General features: G+C 63.0%; 1 long non-coding RNA gene across 1 annotated transcript; it reads right to left on the reverse strand.

The window, feature by feature from the left end:
* Positions 1 to 3,992: 3,992 nt before the first annotated feature.
* LOC136297407 (uncharacterized) lies at positions 3,993 to 13,642 on the reverse strand. The gene is made up of 2 exons (XR_010723153.1): positions 13,414 to 13,642; positions 3,993 to 6,178 (listed from the first exon to the last, which is right to left on the reverse strand). It is a non-coding gene; the product is annotated as an uncharacterized lncRNA (long non-coding RNA).
* Between the last annotated feature and the right edge of the window lie 6,090 nt (positions 13,643 to 19,732).

A 19,732-nucleotide genomic window follows, 5' to 3' on the forward strand; every position in this document is an offset into this window, starting at 1 on the left:
TGGTCCTGCGCTGGTTTACCCTGCACAGGAGCTCGTTCCCAGCCCCGGGGTGGGGTCAATGCACCCTCAGGACCCCGTGGAAGGACTTGGGCTGCGCCCCCGGGGCAGGAGGAGATAACAGCGGAGCCAGGCCCATGGCGCCGAGGTGGAGCTGTGCCTTGAGACAATATTGGCCGATGACAGCCCGTGGGCGCTGGTGACAGGGCAGCAGGGCCCTCAGCTGTGCCCCTCTGGGCTCAGCTGTGCCTCAGCTGTGTCCCTCCCAGGGCAGGGCCAGCCCCAGCAGGATCCAAAGCCGTCCTGCTGCCGGGCCCCAGGGGCTGAGGGAAGGAGAGGAACAGGGTGGGGAAGTGCCCTGTGCGTCCCGGGGCAGGTTCTGCTTCCCAGGGAGCAGGGCTGGGCCAGCAGCTTTGGGGCTGGGAGCTGCCGACAGAGGGGTTTGGGAGAGGGGTGAGCGGGCAGGGCTGTGCCTCCCCTGGGATGGGCTGGGCACGGCTCTGGGCACCCTGGGGCTGTGCGGGGGGCTCCCACTGCCACCCCTCTTGCTGGGTACTGGTGAGGGGGGTGCTGGCAGTGCCCAAACCACCTCTGCCGTGCCCAGCCAGGCCGGGTTTGGCAGCGGGTTAGGCACCGCGGGCGTTGGGGCGCGCCGGGCGAGCCGGGCTGGGACACGACCTGCTGCCGCTGACTCAGCAGGGTGGTGGTGGCTGCCAGCCCAGGCCGTGGGTGCTGGGCAGGCTGAGCCCCTGGGCAGGGACAGCCCTGCCACCCCGCTCCCTGCTCCCGCGCTCCTGGGAGCCATGGCTGTCCCCTTCCTCTCCCCCATCCCACCCCACCCCACCCCATCCCATCCCTCTGGAGCAGCCAGAACAGCTCATCCCTGCAGGGTTTGGGGGGCAGCTCCTGAGCTGGTCCCTGGGGTGCTGTGAGACGCTCAGGGCCTGAACTCCACCGTGCAGGGATGAGCTGCCCAAGCCCCATTCCCGTGTTTCCAGCAGAGCTCAGGGAGGCAGGGCTGGGTGTGAGGGGCCCTGCAGGGGCTGTGGGGAGCAGGGAGGGGCAGGGACCCTCGGGAAAGCCCTGGGGATGCAGATGGGCCCTGTGTGTGTGTGTGTGTGTGTCTGTGTGTGTGTGTGTGTAAAACACTGTGTTTGCAAAGCTGAGCCCGTGGAAAACCTGTGTTTGCAGAAATCCCTAATCCAGGAGCCTTTCCCCAGCCCAGGGGTGCCTTGTCCCTAAACTGGGGTGCTCCAAACCACTCTGGGGGCCAGCACTGTGACACCCACAGTGCCCAGAGCCCGCTGGGCGCTCGGGGCTGAAGCCACGCCATCCTTGGAGCCTGGAGAAAGGGAATGAGCTGCCCTGCAGTGACAGACCCGTGGGTGCCACAGCAGCCCCTAACTCACAATGCCCTGTGGGCCGTGGCAGGGGGGCACTGCCAGCCCCTGGGAGCCCCGAGCCCGGGGCCAGGGCAGGACACGCTCGGGGATTATTTTTAAGCCGATTGCTGCTGCCCGTTGACGAAGTGCTGAGGCTCTGGGCTGTGGGTCACGGGGGGAGTGTGGCCACGGGAGGTTTTGCCCCTTCCCCAGTCCCTTTGGGACTGCCAAATGCTGCCCTAGAGGCTCTAGGAGTGAGGGGAACCATCCTCTGCCCTGGCACCCAGAGCCTCCTGCCCATCCCCACCTGGGCACCCACGGGGACAAACCTCCCTGCCTGGCACAGGGATGGCTGTGGGCTCTTAGAGACTTTTTTTTTTTTTTTTGTTCCTAAGAGATATTTTTCTTAGAGATAAAGGTTTGGAGGGATGTTGTGGCCCACAGGAGGTGGAGAGAGGGCAGGGAAGAGCAAGCAGGCAGTCCTGGGGACAGAGGAACATTTATAGCCACTGAATTTCTGTAAAATTGGGGGTAGCTTGAGAGCACCGAAGGCTTTCAGGGTGCCACACCAGCACCCACCACCCCTTTATTAAAATCCCAGGGTTTCCATGACAGGGAGGCATTGCCAGGCAGCCCTGAGTGTGGGGCCACCCCAGGACGTTTATTAGGGGGAAAAAAAAAACCTGCCCAAAAAAGGGAGCGTGGCAGCTCGGCGTCCCCTCCTGGGTGCTTTGCAGGGAGCAGGGAACACGTGGAGCTCATCCTGCCGGGAGCCGGGAGGCGAAGAACGAGCAGGGAATCTGCTCACCTCCCTCCTGCGTGCCCGGGGCGGTGCCAGCGGCTGCCGCAGCTCCCAGGTGGTGCCGGTTTTGCCGGCTGAGTCAGGACAACTCCCTTCCCTTCTTTTCCTTTCCCTTCCCGGCCTCGGCAGCCCCCGGCGCGGCAGGGTGACCCCCTGGGCCGGCTGGGGAGCGGAGCTGTGCTGGGGGGCTCGGCGTTCCCCAGCGAGTCTGTGCCGACAGCGGGGACACCGAGGCACCAGCGTGCCAGGGTGGCATCGTGCCCAGGGCATCCTCACCCGCGCCGTCCCGGGGTGGAGCAGAGCTGGGTTGCGCTGGAGGCAGCAGCGCTGAGCGTGCCTCAGTTTCCCTGGCAGGTGGCTGAGTCAGCACTCCTGGGGATAATCCCCGAGTTTGGAGCTGGGGATGCGCCTGGAAAATTCCAAGGGAACTGAATGAACCCCAGCCCTGCTTTGGTGACTGGAACCGAAGTTCTCTTTCCCTGCAGAGCCTGGGGCAGCTGGGTCACAGGCAAGCTCTGGGCAATCAGGAATTCGCCAATTAAAGAGCTTTTTTCTGGCCAGAAATTACTGATACTGTCCAAACCTAAACCTCTCTCAGGGACAAGGGTAAACCTTGATGAATTTTCTTCTCTCAGGGACAAGGGTAAACCTTGATGAATTTTCTGGCTGAAAAAAAAAAAGGGGGGGGGGGGGGGAGAAAGAAGGAAACAATCAAAGCTCTCTGAGCTGGCATTTCCTGAACCGAGTGCCATATTTTTTTAATTTGGGTGTGTGAGAGCCATGGCTTTCCTCCTGCCCCGGCATGTCCTGCAAGCCCCTAACAACCAAAATCAAAACAAATGCTTGGAAAGTGTTGAAACAGAGCGGTTGGAGCCGTGGCAAACCGACAGCGCTGTCACGGGGAGGAGGGGGGTTGGATTTCGGCTTTCCACGTCCAAAAAACTTTTGTGATTCCCACTTTTCCTTCTCGTGTGGAGCAGGAAGGACTTTCCCCATGGCTGCCTGGGTGTGGGGTGTTCTCCTGGGGTTCTCCTTGCCCATCCCAGACACCCCAAACCCCACTGTGTGCCCATGCCATCTCTCCACATGAGGTTCTATGGGGCGTGTGGGGGGTGCTGGCCCCTTGTCACTGTCCCCACAGACAGCTGCTGCTGGCCTGGGGACAGCTCTGCTGCTGCCACGGGTGGGGGAACGCCTCTAGGGCAGCCTGGGGGGCTCCATGCTGGGAACTGGGGAGTGTGGGATGGGATGGGATGGGATGGGATGGGATGGGATGGGATGGGATGGGATGGCCCTGCCCGCTCCCATTGTCACAGCAGTGCCACCTGCCGGCCTGCCCAGCCTGCTGCCCGCACCTGCCTGCTGGGCCAGGGGAGATCAGCTTCGACATCAGCAGGAATTTCCCCATGGAAAAGGTGCTCAGGCCTTGGAAGTGCCCAGGGAGGTTTGGAGTGCCCATCCCTGGAGGTGTCACTCAGTGCTCTGGGCTGGGGACAAGGTGAGGGTCGGGCAGAGCTGGGTGCAGGCAGGGCTGGGTGGGGCAGTGGGGCCGGGGCACACGGGGCAGGGATCAATGCTGGGTGCCCGGGGGGCTGCAGGGACAGCCCCCAGCCCATCTCCAGGGATACTCTCAGTGCCCCACAGGATCATATTCAGTGTCCCTTCTGCAGGGGCTCAGCAGGGCTGGGAATGGGGACAGCAGCCCCCAGGGCTGTTTCTTGTCCCTCCTTTCTGCCCCACGCCGTGCTGACACCACCCCCTGGGCTCCCACCCTGCTCCCAGCCCCAAAGCACCCACAGGGACAGAGTCACTCGGGAGTGGAGACCTTTATTGAGCCTGGGCAGGGCGGGAGCAGCGTGAGGCCGCCTGGCCATGAGCCACCACCTCCCCTGGCAGTGAGTGGTGACCCACAGGGACATCCACCACCCCCCGTGTGGGATCTCCAGGGGCTCCCCCTCCCCGTGTCCCTGTACCTCCATTCCGGCTCCTCCGCAGGCTGGGGCTCCCCGGGGATGGGCTGCCGAGCCGTGGCCCCAAGAACAGTATTTCCAGGAATCCCCAACCGAGTGCCTAAGGGATTCCTGGGAAAACTGGACCCTGAGGACACGGCACCCCCGGCTCTGTGCCAGCCCTGTGCGTCCTCGCCGCTGTCCAGGCTCCGTGTGTGGCTGATGGGGGAAAGCCACCACTGTGTCCCTGCTGTGCCCCCACCCCTCCTATCCATGTGGGACCCCTCCCACTGGTGCCCAGCGCCGGGCTGGGGGTCCTGAGCAGACACAGGGATCCCTCTGCTGCAAGGAAAATCCTCCTGAGCCTCCTATCCCTCCTTGGGAGCTTTGGGATGAGCCCTTCTCCTGCAGCCAGGCCTGAGCTGTCCTTGTGTCACCAGTGCCAGCAGCTGGGGGGTCCCCAGGGTGCGCAGCTCCTCCCTTCCCGAGCTACAGTGCTTCATCTCAGACTCCCAATTGACCAGAGATGCAGCACTGCACCTTGGGCTGGGAGACATGGATGTGGCCGTGGTCCCCCTGGCTGCGTGGCTGTGGCTGGGAACACGGCCAGGCTGTGTCTGGGGGCTGGCAAGGACGTGTCCCCAACCTCCAGGGCCGTGTGCCTGTGTCCCTAACCTCCAGGGCTGTGTGTCCCTGTCCCCAGCCTCCAGAACTGTGTGCCCATGTCCCCAACCTCCAGGGCTGTGTGGCCATGTCCCCAACCTCCAGGGCTGTGTTTCTGTGTCCCCAGAGTGATGGCAGGACAGGCCTGGGCTGGGGAGCTCAGCCTGGCCCCAGCTCTGCAGGGACACACAGGGACAGGGGATGGGCAATAGGGTGATGGGGGTTGAACAGGACACTGTGGGGCTGTGGGTGCCACACAGCACATCCCTCCCTGCCCCTTCCCCACCCTGGGGATCAGGAGTGTGTGAAAGCTCCTGCTGTCCCTCCCCACCCTTGTTGCTGTCCCCAAGGACAGCCTGCAGCTGGCCAGCACCTCGGCTTCCCAGGCTCAAACCTGACCCATTCCCAGGCTGGCAGAGCCCAGCCCAGCCCTTCCCATGGGCAAGAACCAGGGGCTGTGGGACAGAAGCTCCCTGCATCTCCTCCTCCCTTGTGTCTGGACAGGCTTCAGCCCACCTGGCCTGGAGAGCCAAGATCCGGGGGGAAGCAGGAGGCGAGGGAGGACGGAGGGAGCGGCCGAGCCCAAAAATATCTTTCTCAGGCGAACACTAACATCCTGAGCAGGGCTGAAGCTGATAAACAGACCATCTATCACAGCCCCAGCAGCCCCAGCAGCCTGATGAAAAGCAGATGCTGCATCTCTGCTGTGAGCAGCTCCTGCATCCGGCCCGGCCCCCCTGGCCACGCACACCCGGCTGGGACCCGGGGCAGGAACCACCCCGTGCTGGGCTGGGCTCCCCCTGCTGCTGCCCCTTGTTCTTTGGGGGGAAAGAGGAGGGAAAAGAGCCCCGTGGAGCCCCAAGATTGCAGCATCCATCGCTCAGGAACGAGGGTTTGGAGCAGCCTTGGCCAGCACGGGGTTGTCTCGGTACCAGCCACGGCCACGCCAGCCCTGAGCCCTGGCCAAGTGTGACAACAGCCACGGGCACACAGGAGCAGGGGAGGTGCTGCAGGGACCCTGCTGCCTTTGCAGAGCCTCTGCCCGGCCCCCTGCACATCCCCAGGAGGAGGCTGCTGTGCCTTCTGCAGGAGGGATGTGCGGCACTGCAGAGTGCCCTGGGATCCAGCCCCTGGGATCCATCCTCTGGGATCCATCCTCTGGGATCCCACCCCTGGGATCCAGCCCCCTTTGCATGCCTGGGCAGGGGAGGATAAGGCCACAGGTCGTCCCTGCCTGTGCCCAGGAAAGGGCCCGCGGTGGTGCCCGTGTGGCAGCGTGGTGGCACATCAGCTCTGCCCATCTCTCTCGGTGGCCATCTCGGGGGCTGCACCATCCTCTCATGCACTCAGCAGCTTCCAAACCCCGGGGACGGCCACAGCTGAGCCTGTAAAACACAGAGGGTGGGAGTCAGCAGAGCGGTGAAGAGCTGAGTGTGGAGCCACAAGGTCTGGGGGCCTGTCCTGGGCAGCTGCTGTGGGGCCCCTCTGGGTGCTCAGCACCCCCTGGGCCTGGGAACAGCAATGCCAACAGCTCTGTGCTCATAACAAACCCTACAACAGTCATTTAAAACCCTCCCTCTGCTGCTCAAAGCCCCGTGTGCCCAAAGACCGCAGGTGTGGGACGTGTCCTCTCCTTGGAGTGGCTTCCAGGTCCCCCAGGTGTGCGGGGAGCCCTGGGAATGGCCCTGTCCTCCCCCTGCCACCATTGCCACCATGGTGGGAAAAGGCAGGACAAAGCCTTGCCTGCCCCCGTGGTGCAGGGCTGGGAGAGCTCAGCTGCTGTCCCCGGGGAGGTGCCGGCGGGGGAAGAAACGCCGAGAAATCCGGGAGGAATGCGCCGGGCTGAGCATCCCGCCGGGATGGAGGCAAAACATCTGCACAGCTCAGCCAGCCCTGCCCGAGGGAGGCTCTCAGGGCAGACAGACACCCTAGTCCTGCCTTCAGTGTCCCCAGAATGGGCAGAACCCCAGCACTGCGGGGCCTGCCCTGACCCCCTTGATTCCGCTCGCCGTTTTCTCCCCAAATCTCCCAAATCGCCAAGGAAAGACAAACAGCCACCGGCACGCCACTGGTCACCACACTCACATTGCTGCTGGGGCACCTCCGTGTGGGGGACACCAGCGTCCCCTGAGCCAGGACAGCCACGGCCCCGGGCTGCTCATCTCGCTCGAGCGGGATGAGCGCGCCACATGGATTCGGAAGGCTCCGGAATGACAAACGGCTGGATCGTGGTCCTGCCAACACTGGGGACCCAGCAGGCACTGCCACATCCCCCTGTCCATGGGGACGTGACATGCATGGCCAGCACGGTCCCCTGGCACCTTCCGTGGGCACAGCAGCTCTGCTGGCACTGCCCACGCCCCGACCCGCCGCTCACCTCCAGCTTCGCCCGTGCCGAGCCGTGTCCCTGTGTGTCCCCTGTGTGTCCCCTGTGTGTCCCCTGCTGCTGCTGGTGATGCCACAGGAGGAGGAGGAGGAGTGGGCGAGTGCTCTGAGAGCTCCGTGGCCACCCCGAGCTGCTCCCAGCAGTGCTGGGCTGAGTCAGAGCTCGGCCCTCCCCGTGGTTACAACACAGCGCCCTTTCCCCTCTCCAGGCAGGCCTCTGCTGCAGGAAATGTCCTTTTTTAATAGCACTTGGGATTTGTTCCTCCTTGAAATTCCCCAGCCCTGCGAGGCCAGGCTGGGGCTCCTCAGGCACGCCTGAGCCCCCCCAGCCAGGAGGGTTCTGCTGGGAGCAGCTCCCCGCTCTCAGCAGGGTGGGAGCCACGGGGTGATGCTCCATCCCACCAAGGAGCCCGTTCCCCTCCTCCTGGCCCCAGAACCCCATCCCTACCCCAGACAAGCTTTAATCCATCAGCTTCCCAAACAGCCCTAGTGCCAGCACCAAGGCAGCACAAGGTAAATCTTGCCCAAGAACCCCCTCCTGGGTGCTGAGCACTGGGATCACGTAGGACAACACGCCCTTGCTGGAAGGACTCACTCAACTCCAGACATTTAAGGGGCTGACCCCGGGGCAGCTCCTGCTGCCTGTTGGGTCCCCGCAGGCGGCAATCACACGGGGATGCTGCTCTCTGGCACGAGCTGGTGGCAGCACAGCTCCAATGTTCCTTCCCACTGGGCCCTTCCAGCTCTGCCAGCATCTCCATCCCGTCCCCCACGGACCACGGTGGCCTCTGTGGAGGAGAGGTGCCTCCTCTCTCCCTTCCTCCCTCCCTCCCTCCTTCGCCAGCCCTGGTATTAAATCAAAGGTTTATGAGAAAATGGAGGGGCCGGGGGAGATCCTAATCTGGTCACAGGCTGATTAACCCCGAGTTCAGGCTGAGGTCCTGATGCTGGGCTATAAATAGCTCTGCCTTCCCTTTCCCATCCTCCTGCCGGGGCTGCGTGCCTGGCCTTTTATGGTCAAAAAGGCAGATTTGGAGCCCGAGCGGCCCCCATCTCCCCCCATCTCCCTTGCTGGGGACGAGCCAAGGGGGCCCAGGGGGATGCTGCTCCTGCTCGCTGGGCTTTGCTGGGATGAATTATAATGCCAAGAACAAAGGAGCAGGTTTGGGGGGCTGCGAGCAGGGGATGGGTGCGGAGGGGAGAGCGCATCTGGTTTGTGGGGCCAGAGCGAGGGAGAAATCACCGTATTTGGTGTCTCTGCAGCGCTGGGATCCTGCACACTCTGCTCTGCTGGCATGGCATGGCATGGCATGGCATGGGTGGCTGGAGAGAGCCCAGGAACAAACGAGGCCTCTGCCACCTCCCTGTTTGTCACCCCAGGGAAGGGCACTGACCCCACTGTCCCAGCCTGGCCACCACTGTGCCCAGCTCTGCCATGCAGAACCCGCTGGTGCCAGAGCTGCGGTGAGGGGCTGAGACCCTCCAGCTACAGATCCTGGCTTGGGGGTGAGGAGTCTCCAGAAGGAGAGGAGCAGCAGAACAGGGACTCGTGGCTGGAAGAAGCCATGGAGGCTACGGGAGAGCCAAGGCACACGGGAGCCTGCTCACCGCCATTCCCACGGCCTCTTCCCCACTGCTGCTGGCCCTGGGATCACCATCTCCCCATCCCTGGCTGCTTTCCTCCCCCAGAGCTGCTCCCTGCCCCCAGCCCCGTGGCCGGGAAGGTGTTTTGGGGCACGGGGATGCCACTGGGGCCAGGGCTGGCCCTGGGGCACGCGGAGCGTGGGAGCCCAGCCCGGCCCCAGCCTTCCCGCTTTGTTTACACGTCACATTCCCGGCCTGCAGGAAGTGGTGCAGGGGTGAAGTCCCAGAGGGGACAGGCCAGCACGTCACCGGCCTCTGGGAAGGGCTGGTGGGAACCCAGAGCGCTGCAGGGAGAGCTCCCCGTGGATGCTGTTCCCAAGCCGTGCGGGGAGCCTGCTCCAGCGTCCTCCTCTGCTCCTCAGCCCACTCTAGCAGGGCTCCTGATGGGGCTGCTGAGGGCATGGTGGGCATGCAGGAGCTCCCCAGAACTCGGAGCTGGAGCAGACAGGGAGCTGCCTCCTCGGCCAGAGGCACAGCCATGGTGTGCTCCTTGAGCTGCCAGAACTTTGGCTGCTTCTCCGAGTTCTGTCACCTCATCTCTGCAGGTTGTAATTCACATCCCCCCAACAGCTGTCCCAGCTGTCCCAGCCCTGTTTGCTGCCCAGCCATCTAAACAATAAAATGCCCTAAATGGCTGAAGCTCCCAGCACTCAGAAGATGAGATAGGGAGCACAAAAGTGGTGGAACAGGCATGGCTCCTCTGCAGAACCTCTGGCAGGAATTTTGGGGCTGAGGAAGAATCAAAATGAAATTTAAAAAATAAGGTGAGAAAGGGAAAGGGGAAAAAAAACAAAAGACAAATCTGCGGTGAGGTTTGCGGAGACAAATCCCAGTTAAAAAGGCCAAGCTGGGAGAGAGACACTGCCCCAAGTAGCAGTGGCCACTGAACTGGTCCCACAGCGAGACCAGGGTGACCTGCTGGCCACCAGGGAGCATCTGCCCCACATGTGGCACCTCAGACCCCACAGCCCCATCCCCAGGCCCTGGCTGCTGCCATCCCTTGTGCACGGGGAGCTGCTCATCCCCTCAGAGTCCAGCCCAGGGAGAGGCAGTGCTGCCCGTGGCCCTGTGCTGCCACCAAGGCTGGGGTGTCCCTGCAGAGTGGGGGACACCTGCTCAGGGCAAACAGCACCCGACAGCCCTCATGGATGCTGCTGGCCCAGAGGGGGAAGGCTGCAGCACCGCCAGCACGTCCCAGTCCCTGTCACCACACCCTGGCACTGTCACAGCCCATCCCAGCACTGACCCAGGCAGGGCCGAGCCCCCTGAGTCTCACTGGGGGAGGTGGCACTGGCAGAGCCCCCCAGGACCCCCTGCACCTTCATCCCCTGCAGCTCCAGCACTGCACACACCAGGGGTCAGTGATGGCAGCACAGGGAAGATGCTGCTGCTCAGAAGCTGCTGCCTGGATGCGTCACCCCAAGCAGAGCCTGGGCAGGGTGACCACACACACGTGTGTCACCTCCCCAGCCGACAGCCATGCACGCTGTGCTCCCAGTGGGGACACAGGGCTGGCCCATGGGCCTGCCAGCTCTCCAGAGCCCCCTCCCCACAGAGAGCATGGCCATCCCCAGCTTGTTCAGCAGCACAGAGCAGCTGCAGCCCAGGCTCTGCATGGGGTCTGTCTCCAGCCCTTTGTCTCCGCGACCATGCCAGCGTCTGTCCCTGCTGTCCCTGCCCTAAGGCAGAGAGATGGGGCACCCCAAGGGCTGGGGAAGCACCAGTGACCCCTTTGGTGGCTACTACAGGAGGAGGAGGAGGAGGAGGAGACCCTACTCCCCTGTGCCTGGCTGGCGGGTGCTGTTGGTGGGCACACACTGCCCCAGTTGCCCCGGCATCCCCAGAGCGGGCAGGCAGCACATTCCCACCCCCCAGGCATGGAGGCAGGGCTGAGAGGAGCCCTGTGAACACCCCCAGTCCCGGGCAGGCAAAGGGGTTTGGGATTCAGGAGCAGAGAGCACCCCCAGCACCCACAAGATGTGAGCTGGGCTTCACCCGCCCCAGCTGGAGCCCTCCCCTGTGCGGGATCTGCTCCCACCGCCTCCCCTGTGCTCCCCGCCAAGGTCAGGGCACGCTGAAACAGCCCCAGAGCTCAGATTTCAGCCTCACTGCTGAGCTGTCGCTGCCTCGGCCCGCACGGGCTCAGGTGCTGGGGCTGCCCTGGGGACAGCCATGTCCCCAGCCTGGCACAGCCCCTGTGCTGCTGTCTGTGCCACGACACTGCCAGCACCCTGCCATGGCCTGGGACAGCACCTGCCACGGCCAGAGCTGGCACTGAACAGGGGACAGCAGTGCCACAGCTGGAGCTGTCACTGAACAGGGGACAGCAGTGCCACAGTCGGAGCGGGCACTGAACAGGGGACAGCAGTGCCACAGCTGGAGCTGTCACTGAACAGGGGACAGCAGTGCCACGGCCGGAGCGGGCACTGAACAGGGGACAGCAGTGCCACAGCCAGAGCTGGCACTGAACAGGGGACAGCAGTGCCACAGCTGGAGCTGTCACTGGCCAGGGGACAGCAGTGCCACGGCCGGAGCTGTCACTGAGCAGGGGACAGCAGTGCCACAGCTGGAGCTGTCACTGGCCAGGGGACAGCAGTGCCACGGCCGGAGCTGTCACTGAGCAGGGGACAGCAGTGCCACAGCTGGAGCTGTCACTGGCCAGGGGACAGCAGTGCCACAGCCGGAGCTGGCACTGAACAGGGGACAGCAGTGCCACAGCTGGAGCTGTCACTGGCCAGGGGACAGCAGTGCCACAGCTGGAGCTGTCACTGGCCAGGGGACAGCAGAGGGAGAACCTCATCCAGCCCTGCTCTCCAGGAGTCACTGCAGGAAGATCCAGCGGGCACTAGCACTAGCACAGCCCCAGGAGAGGAGCAGGATGCCGGGGATGAGCAAAGGCAGGTTACCCGGGCTCTGTGGAGGAACACGCCTGGTCAGGGACAAGGGGAGTTCTTGGACAGAAAGGGAGACCAAGAAGATAAAAAAAGGTTCTTAATCATCTGCAGACTCTCTCTTGACAAGCATGGAGGGAAATGCCACTCTATCCAGCAGCCACCCAGAGCTGCAGCCTGTCTAGACACAGCCTTTCCCAAATTCCTGCTGATAACTGCTTGGGAAATCTTTGGCAGAGGACACCCTGCCTGTGTTTGTTGGAAGCTGACTTCTCTCCCACCGGCTGGTGGTGGGGAGGCAATTCCACTGTCCTTTGGAGGCAATTCCAGTGTCCTTTGGAGGGCTCCCTGGATGGTGCACGGGGTCTGGGGAGCCAGGCTGGGCACAGGCAGGACAGCCCTGTGCCAGGGACATTGCCACTGGCATGGGGACACAGCTCATGTCCCACCAGTGGCTCCCCAACCCCGTGTGCAGCATCCCAGAGCCAGGATGCTGCAACTTCCCCAGGAGCAGCCAGCAACAGCGGGAAGCTCCTGAGGAACAGCAGAGTGGGGACAGACCGGGACCGTGGTGGCCACAGCTTCCCTGACAGGCACTGTCACTGTCACTGTCCCATTGCAGAGGGACACAGAGCCCCTACAGAACCTGTACCCCCAGGGATGGCACCCTGTCCTTGTGCTGGACCCGAATAACCCCTGGCAGTTGTCCCTGCAGGGGAAGGAGGCAGGAAGACATGGCACCTTGCTGCCACCGGGCACAGTGTCCCCAGGTGACCCACTGGGAGAGGACAGCCACTGTCAGTGCTTTGGGAGCAGAGCAAGAGCACAGAGCCACCCATAAACCCCACAGAGGCAGCACTGAGGGACGAGGCACCACCCGGGGAGCCTTTGCAAGGCCATCAGCGCTGCTGGCCATCACCTGCTGTCCTCCCCTGCAGCCGGGACAGGGCTCAGCTGCTGTCACCCACAGGGTCACACGCTGTGCAGCCACCACTGCGGCTCCGGGGGTTTGAGGATGCAGCCACGGTTCCCCAGGAGAGCCATGGAGCCGGGGAAGTGGCCCCGGCTGGGACAACATCGGCGGGGCCATTCCCGGAGGACAGAGAGAGGCAGGGCACAGGCTGGGTGCCTCCGGGGTCCCCAAAGCCGCGGGATGCTCCCGGTGGGTGTGAGTGCGCTGGGAACGGCGGCTCCAACACCCTGCGAGCCCCGGGCACTGAGCCCCGGCCCCATTCCCTCCCCGGATGGTTCTCCCAAAAGCGCAGCAGCACAGGCGGCCGGAGGAGCCAGGCAGGGTTCCACGTCCCTGCTGTGCGAGGGACTCACGTTTTTCCATCCCAGGCATCCACAGAGCGGAAAGCAATTCCTCCCCCGTCCCCACATCGGAAAAGCTGGGCGAGCCCCACCAAGCCCAGCAGCAGGACGGAGCTGTAGGGACAGATTTTGGGGAACCCTTTTGCCCAGGATGCCCTTAACCCTGAGGAGGCTTCGGCCGCTCCTCAATGCCCGCCACGTTTCCCTGCTCCACTCACCTCGAGGGTACAACCCCGAAGTTGCCGGGCGGAGCATCCCGGGGATGCTGGAGGAGTCGAGTTTCCCGGAGTGAGCCGGAGCAGCCCCAGCACCAAGCTCCCCATCCCCGCTGCCCCACGCACCCACCCTCGCCCCACTGCCACCCCCTCCATCCCACATCCACCTACCTGCCAGCCCACAGCCGCGCTTGGGGCCACCGCGGGGACACGGCCACGTGCCCGCCACCTCGCAACCCGCCGCCACTTGCCACCCCGAGCGACGCCTTTTTGAAGCGACCCGGCACGGGACGCAAAAAAAAAAAAAAAAAAACCAAAAAAAAAAAAACCCAACCACCACAAACCTCCTCGCAGGGGCTCCCGAGAAAGCTGGAAAAACCCCTTTTTCTTTTTACCTTATATGAGGCGGCGGGGCAGGCCCGGCGGCGGCGGGCCGCGCTGTCAGCGCCGCCGCGGGGCGCCATTGGCTGAGGCCGCGTCACGTGGGCCCCGCGCCGCCGCCGCCGCCCGCCGGCCCCGGTGTTGCTTTTACCCCCTAAGGAAGGGCCGCTCGACAATTTTCATATTTCTTCTAAATTTGGAGATTTCAGACAATTTGCTGGGAGGCTTGGCTCGGCCTGCCCAGAGGCCCATGTGGAAGTCATTAAGGCGGAGAAAGGGGGGAGAGGAGGGGAAGGAGGGTTTGGGGGGGGGGGGAAGCGAAGGGGGAGGAGAAGCGGCCGGGGTTGCTGCCAGAGACGCGCCTGGGAACCCGGGCCGTGCCGGCCGGAGAAAGTTGTTTGGAATAACTCGCTTCCTCCCGGCAGCGTGCACCGAGGGGGAACGCGCATCCCACGGCCCGTGGGGAGGGGGTCCGGCGGGGCTGCATGGCCGCGGGGAGCCGAGGAAGCGGGGATGGCCCGGCTGGAGGGGGCCCGTGGCTCCCGCGGCTTCGGGAAGCTCCATCGGGCCTGGGAGAAAAAGGAGCTGCGGCAGCCCTGGGGATCTGCTGGGAGCCCAGGGTGAGGTCCCTGAGTGCCCGCAGGGCTGGGAGCCCTGTGGGGTGCAGGTTTGGCTGTGTGAGGGCTGTTCCCCGGTTCCAGGAGCACGGGGAGCCTGGGGGAGCTGCATCAGCCGCCCTGGCCCTGTGTAACGGTGTGTCTTTTCTGGAGTGCAGCTACCCGTGTACGGCCTCCAGCCGGCTCTGGGCCCCCGCAAGGAGCAGCAGCTGGGGTGGGGAACGCCCGGCGCAGAGAGCCTTCATCCCCTGCTCCATCAGCCCTCGGCATGGCAAGGAAGGAGTTTATCCCTGCTCTGGACACCGCTGCTCTGCCTGGGTGACACAGAGCTGGGCAGTGAATCCAGCACGGAGCTCAGCTCTGGAGCAGCAGGAACAACGTCTGCTGCGTGAAATAGCTGAGGGAGAGCCAGGGAGCACGGACACACACTGCCAGCTTCACCTCCGGCTTTCCTGAGGGGAGCACAGGGCTGGGTTCTGGGCTCTCGTGTCCATCAGAGGGTCCTGGTGGGAAGGAGGCTGATCCTGAGCCATGCACAGGCACAGTGGTTGCTATAACCTCGGTGGGGACAAATGTGGAGTGGGAGTCTGGCAGGGCAGGACCTCCACCAGAAACACATCCCAGAGAGGGCTCCTACCATCCTGGAACCCCTGAGGCTGTTGGGACAGCCCCAAAGCCTCTCTACCATCGTGCCAGGCTTTGTGCACGGATGGCGTGCAGTGCTTGGCATCCCTGAGGCTCCTCCAGGACACAGGCACCACCTCAGCACCAGAGCCACTGCTGCAGGAGTGAACATCCCCTCAGCACTTCTGTGTGTGTCCTGGGGATATCCCTCACCCTGGAGGAGCTGCCCTGCCAGCTGCAGGAAAGGAGAAGCAGGGAACCAGCCTGTGCTGGTCAAGGCACCATGAAGGTGCCAGGAGAGCAGGGATGGGAGCAGCAGTGCCTGGATCTGCCAGCAGCTTGCCAACATCTGGCAGGGAGAGGCAGCTGGTGGCCTTTGAGGAGCCAGAGCCGCCAGTGAGGTACCTGGCCAGGAGAACGAAGCGCTTCCCTGGGGCTGCTTGGGGAAAAAAAACCCAATCCTTTTTTGAATTGCTGCACACACAGAGACACAGTGGCCCCTGGCAGCACAAGCCTTGGTTTTGCCAGGCCCCAGGAGCAGCCAGCTCCCAGCAGGTCTGCCCGCTGTCACCAGGGCAGAGATGAGCTCAGGCTCACTGAGCTGCCATGGGTATTGCACAGCCCACAGCACGACATCCCCTTCCCCTGCTGCAGACAGCCTTGGTGCACGGCGCTGAGCTGGGACAGCACCTGTGGGATGTCCCCAGGACACGCTGAGGCTCTCCCTGGGCACAGACCCTCCCTCACTGCTTCCAATCCCCAAACCCCTCGCTGTCCCCAGTTTAATCCCCATCCCATGCCCGAGGAGCCAGCAGGGAGATCTCCCAGCCCTCTCACTCCCCTCTCCCTCTACTCTCGGGGGGCTGGCTTTGAGTGAGGCACGACCAAGGGCTGCCATTAAACAAACACTATAATTAGAAACCAGGTTCCCTAAATGAAGTGAAAAATGTAACGTTAGCCTCTGTTTGTTCGCTGGATGCTGCGCTCTTGTTCCATGACCCAGAGGGGTCGTGCCCTGTGGTTTCTGAGAAGCCTTAATAAGGTAATGTTTAGGAGGTTACTATCTTTACAGCTCTTGTCTTATTACAACTCCATAAGAAAAACATTTGGGGCAAAGCAGGATTCCTTGGCGCGGGTTTGTTTTTGTTACTCCTTCACTAAGATGCTGCCCAGCCATCCTTCCTCATCACAGATTCAGTTTCAGTATCTCCACAAAAGTGACATTTATTCCCACCTCGGGGTGACCTCCAGCCTCTCTGGCTGGGTGTAAGGGCAGGGGTCAAGTGGCAGTGACAGCTCTGTCCCAGGCAGGTGGGCAGCTGGCTGCCCACGGGGTGATGCCACAGGGCAGGGATGGGATGGAATGGGAACCCCTGGGCTGCTCCCACCTGCCCAAGAGCCTGGGATGTGGTAAGGGAAACCGTTCTCCTACCAGCCCTGTTAACATCCAAACACACCAAATTTAGAACCTTTTCATCTGCTACCCCGCATCAGAGGGGGCTGCTGGAAGGCAGGAGGGCATTTCTCAGCCTGTATTTTATTACAGCCCCTGCCTCCCTCACCCCCTCGCAGGGGCAGGGCAGTGATTAATGGGCGAGCTGGGCTGGAGCAGCGCTGAAGGTGACCTTCAGGACTGGCCAGTGCTGCCCTGTAAATCCCTTCCCTCCCTGGGCTGCAGCGCACAGGAGCAGGGCAGGAGATTGTCTGCTCTGACTTCAAGCCACCAGTTCCCAGCTGGTGATGATTCCCCAGCAGTTTGGGGGTCCCTGCATGGCATCCCTTGCCCAGGGACATGGAGAGAAGTTTGGTTTGATCACAACTCTCCAGGACAGACGTCAGTGCCACTGCTGAGCTTTCCGTTTACCTCCACCCTTCGCCTTGCCCTGGGAACTGGGAACTTGGACTCCTGCCCACAAGAAAAAGCCACCAAAGCCCTTCAAATAAGAGACTTTCTCCTCCCAGACCCAGAGGGCACTGCTGCCCTGGCAGCACGTCCCTGGGAGCACCCTGGCCTTGGAGGGAAGGTGGTGGGGATGGCTCCAGGCTGCTCCATGTGTCCCAGGAGCTGGGATGCAGAGGACACCCTGGCAGGATTGTCTCACCTTTGCAATCCAGCACAAAATGAAACCACCCCTCCAAAGCACTCAGGGCTTGGTGTCCAACTGCCTGAGGCTGCAGGGAGAAGGAAAAGTGAATTATTTGGAAAGCCAGCGTTGCTCACCCACACTCTGTGCTGGTGGACACAGCCAGGACAGGCTGAGGCCAGAGCTGGAAAAAGTCAGAGGGCAAAACCAGGGATCACAGAGAGAGGAGGGCATGGGGCCAGGCAGGATGAGGGGACCCATGGCCAGGTTGTGCCTCAGTGGTCCCTGCAGCCTCCCAGCCTGGAGGAGACCGTGCTTCTGTCCCCCTCTGTCCTGTGGGGACCTGAGACCGCCTCGCACAGAGCTCCCAGAGGGGCTCGCTGGGACCAGGCTCAGTCCGTGCCAGGCACTCACAGCGGCCCCTCCAGTCCTCCCCATTGCCACCAGCGGGGACCAGACACGGGCCACCAGGGCAGGGAGGCACCGGGGCAGCCACCGGCCCCGCAGCCGGCGCTGTGCCGGGCAGGGACGGAAGGAAGCGGCTGTTTCCAGCGCGGGGAGCAGCAGCAGAGCAGGCTTTTTCCATCAGGTGCTCTGTCTCCAGCAGCAGGAGGCGAAAAAGAAAACAAAAGGCACGAGAGGGAACGGGACAGGAGGAACCTGCGCGTCTGGATCGTGTAAGCAGCGACGTACTGTAAACGCCGGGCGGGTGATGGATGTGCCGGAGGGGCCGCGCAGGATGTGCCGGACGCGCATCTTCCCCCGCCCCGCCCGCCCGGCGCTGCCGGCAGCCGCTGGCCCGACGCCTCCGCTCCCTCCGGAGCCTCCTGTCCCGGGTGCTGCTGGCCCCCCCGAGCCTCCTGTCCCGGGTGCTGCTGGCCCCCCCGAGCCTCCTGTCTCGGGTGCTGCTGGCCCCCCGGAGCCCCAGGGGAGAGCCCGGCTCAGCTCTGCCTCCCGACGCCCAAATCTGGCTGTTCTGGGATCCAAAGGGCGTGATTTACAACCAGCCCCGAGGCAGAAGGGCCGCCGGGAGAGCTGGATTAGGGCTGTATAAATGATATTGTGCAGCGATGCAGAGACCTCGGGCTGTCAGCGTGGTCACCCCTCCTGCCCGCGGCACCCTGGCACCACAGTGGGGCAATGCCCCTTCCCTCCCTCGGGAAAACCCGTCCTGCCGGGCTGAGGGCTTTGGGGACAAGGGGGGCACAGAAGAGGGTGGGTCCTTGTCCCACAACAGCTGCTGGGGGGAGAGCACCCATCCCTCTCGATGCCAGCAACAAATTCCTGCCTGCCCTGTCCAGCCGTGCCGTGTCTCTGTGTTTATGCAATGGTAGGAGCCGGCAGAATTAAGCACTTTTTGTTCTTCCCTTTTTTGAGAATGGCGAGTTTTAATTCCCACCAAACAATGTTCTTTTTCCAGCAAGCTTAAAATAAGCTTTTTTGGCTCGGGCGTTCTCTGGAGCCGTTGTGCAAATAAGGATGTGAGCTCTGTGCTCTGGCTGGGCCAGCACTACCTGCCAGGGGGGTTTTGGGGGGACATGGGAGGCCCCCAGGCCTGACCCTCCTCCCACTGCAGCACAGGGCTGGCTCTGGCCAGGACAGCTCGCTGGAGCTTTGCTTTGATGAGTGGAAAATGTTGCTCACACAGAGATAGGGATGAGACCGGGCTGGAGCCTCCTGCCAGAGCCGCCTGTCTGGCCCTGGGGTGGGTGTGTGCTCAGGTGTTCTGGGGCCTCACAAACCCCGTGAGGATCTGGGTTCTGGAGTAGCCTGGTGCCCGGAGAAGTGGCCGTGCCCTGCAGAGTGGCACCAGCAGTGACACTGCCCACTGCTGATGGAGGGGACGGCAGACCCCACGCCGGCAGCTCCCAGCCCTACAGGGACATTCCTGCTTGTGGGAAACTGCACAAAGCTGTTTTCTGCCAGCGTGGAGCTGTGGCCTGACTTCCCCCCGTTCCCTTACCTGCAGTCCCAGTGGTGTGCTGTGCCACATGATCCCTGCCCAGCAGAGCATGGCATGACACGGATTCCCTGCATCATCTCTTGGGCTGGGCTGGGTTCTGTGAGGGTTATCTGGTAAACAAACACCTGAGTTTACTCAGGACAGGTGGAGCTTGTCTTCACAGCCTCTCCTGCCCCATTTGGACCCCTGTTCCCCATCTCCAGGCCCTGCTCTCATCCCAAACTTCCCATGGCAGTGTGGCAAAGTGGTGACGGCAGCAGAGATGGGCACGTACAAAACCTGAGAGCACCTCTCCTGTCCCCTCTGGGTTTCCAACACTCCATCCCCAGCACATGCTGCTCCCTCAGGGATGGCACTGCAGCCAGGACAGGCACACGGAGCCCTCCTGTCCCAGCCTGGAGGCAGAGCCGGCCACGACCCAGCCTCCCCATCCCAGCCCCTTCCCTCGGGTGAGGCTGGTGGGGAAAAGCCTCCCGCGCCCGCCCCCGCCTCCCCCAGCTTATCAAATTTGGCCATGTCTGAAAAGGCCTGGTTTCCTTTTCACCAAAAAAGATCAAAACTGGGTAATTGGCTGCCGGCACAGATGCCTCTGCGCCTCTCTCATGTGTAAACAGCATTGCCGAGCGCTGACACAACGCAGGCGGCCGCGGCACACGCAGGCGGCCCCGGGGCTGCCACCGGCCCTTCTGGGGGTGCCAGAACAGGCCGTGAAGTCGCTGGGTGCAAGCAGGGGTTTGCTCAGCACCCCAAAAAATGCTGGTGGCCAAAGGCCGGGTGCTGCCGTACACCTGAAGCACGGGCAGGTGGTTGCGGGGCTCCCC

The sequence above is a fragment of the Chamaea fasciata genome, unplaced genomic scaffold, assembly GCF_029207755.1.
Source record: "Chamaea fasciata isolate MVZ Bird 193981 ecotype frontalis unplaced genomic scaffold, bChaFas1.0.hap1 SCAF_15, whole genome shotgun sequence".
In the NCBI taxonomy this organism is placed as follows: domain Eukaryota; kingdom Metazoa; phylum Chordata; class Aves; order Passeriformes; family Sylviidae; genus Chamaea; species Chamaea fasciata.